Consider the following 2500-nt stretch of genomic DNA (forward strand, 5'->3'; position numbering starts at 1 on the left):
AGACAGAGAAAAAAAGAAGAAAAAAAAAAAGAATAAGGATAATTGTGGTAATTATTTCTTCAAAACTTCCCCTCCTTCTTTTGGGTTCATTAATGTTCTTTCTTTTCATATCTTACAGCTGACGATCTTTTTAAAAACAAGCATTAGCTTCATTTTTCTTCAAGAGCGTTTTTCTCTTCCGTCATGACGGTAATAATAATAATTATTATTGTTATTATTATTATTATTATTATTATTATTATTATTATTATTATCATCATCATCATCATCATCATCATCATCATCATCATCATCATCATCATCATCATCATCATCATCATCATCATCATCATCATCATCATCATCATCATCACCATCATCGTCATCGTCATCGTCATCATTAAAATTTCACTTCCTTTCTCTTCAAAGACGATTTTCCTTCATGACGGGCGGGGTCGGCGATGGGGGGGGGGATAAGAAGTCTTCACCCCCTCCCCCCACCCACCCACCCATATAATTTTTCCCCATTTTCCTCCCACTTTTTCCATCGAATTTAGTGTTTGGTCGAGCTATTTAGAGGCGAAGGGGAATACCTGCTCATCCATGTTACTTTTTTCCCCTTTTTTCGTCTTTTTTAGCCTTTTTTTCCCCCCGTTTCCCCTATCAAATACAGAGTCGGTTGAGTGATATTTTTGGGTGGAGTCGAGAGCCAAATAACGATTTATATCCGTTGCCGAATCTCCTGCTTCATTTACATAAAAAATACATACATAAGAAAAAAACAACAACAACACGTGACATGTACAGTTTAATAAATTTTTTTCGTTTTATTTTTTGTTTTGTTTTATTTTTTTTGATTTGTTTGTTTATTTTTGCTGAGTGTGTAAAAAAAAAACGTTTCTTGGGTAAAGGAGGATGAGAATAAGAGTCAGAAGAGGACTGAAAAATGATAATAGTGATATGACGATGTAAAAGAACAAGGAGAAAAAGCCGTGGAAAGAAAACCGGAAAGGAAATAGAGAGAGAGGAATATTAGTAATAATGATGGTGATAAGAATGAGACTGAGATTAAGAATTAGAATGAAAATAAGAAAAAAAGTAAAAAATAAGAATAAGAAGGAAAATAACGAGAGAGAGAGAGAGAGAGAGAGAGAGAGAGAGAGAGAGAGAGAGAGAGAGAGAGAGAGAGAGAGAGAGAGAGAGAGAGGAGAGAGAGAGAGAGAGAATTTATTAACATACATAAAGCCCATAAAACCCTCTTTACCTGATTTCCAACTTGTCTTCCACATCTTTCGGCAACTTTTCCCGTTCTCTGAAGTTCCACATTGATAACACTTAACACGATCGTTTTAAAAAGTGTCGACAGCATAATTACCTGAAAAGTTCTAGATTTACGAACAGTAAGAGCGTTCGGCCCATTATACGTCTCTGTGACTCTCGCCTCTATCGTCTCTAAGAGGAAAATGTATGAGTGATTTATAACTGTATATTTAGAAGACGATCTGTTTCGGGTCAAACGTTACGCAGGAATAAATGCGTAGATACATGTAAACATATCCACATGTGTACGTACCCATATACTTAAACGTTTATGCATGTTCTTGCAATACATAAACACATGCCTATATATCCACACACCCAAACGTCTATGCATGTTCTTCTACACATATCCACATCACATACCCACATACCTAAACGTTTGTGGGTACTACTGTCTTAGTACTTTTGCTGAATTTACGTACTTGGTACATTTAACACGACGTTTTAATGGTAAGAGAAAAACAACAACACAAAGGTTGATTAGACATATACGAATACCTACAAACAGGGACACGTAAATACACAGATTAACACACAAGCGCGCACCCCCCCCCCCACACACACACATTCACATCCCTACACCTACCCAACCACCCACACCCACACCTACCCACATTCACATCCCGACACCCACCCACCCACGTACAGAGAACACCCACACTCGGGAGGGTATCCACTGACCATGAACTTAAAAGGAGGAGGAGAAATTGGGCGCCGCTTGTCCAGGCACGCAAGTAGATCAAGCCATGAAGTCGATGAAGGCAAGAAAGTTGTTAATGATGTCATGAGGGTAAAGGTCATCCAGAAGGAGCTCTCGCGGGTAAAAGTCGTTGCCGCCGAACATCTCGCTGCGCTTGTAAGGTCGAAATTCCCCAGTGTTTAGATGGTGCGGATGGTCTCTGTTGGGGGAGAGGAGCCGGGGAGATGTTGGTGTCCCATTTTTATTTTATTTATTTTTTTATTGTTGGTGAGGGAGAAAGATGTATGGAGTTTGCTCAAGGTACCATTTTCCATTTCTTTCGGAGACAACAAGAAATAAACTTTTGTTGGTCCATTGCCCTTAGATATGCGAAAGAGAGAGAGAGAGAGAGAGAGAGAGAGAGAGAGAGAGAGAGAGAGAGAGAGAGAGAGAGAGAGAGAGAGAGAGAGAGAGAGGAAGAGAGAGAGAGATAGAGAGAGAGAAAGGGAGAGGGAAGGAGAG

Source organism: Penaeus monodon, chromosome 11 (genome assembly GCF_015228065.2).
Source record: "Penaeus monodon isolate SGIC_2016 chromosome 11, NSTDA_Pmon_1, whole genome shotgun sequence".
NCBI classification, from domain to species: domain Eukaryota; kingdom Metazoa; phylum Arthropoda; class Malacostraca; order Decapoda; family Penaeidae; genus Penaeus; species Penaeus monodon.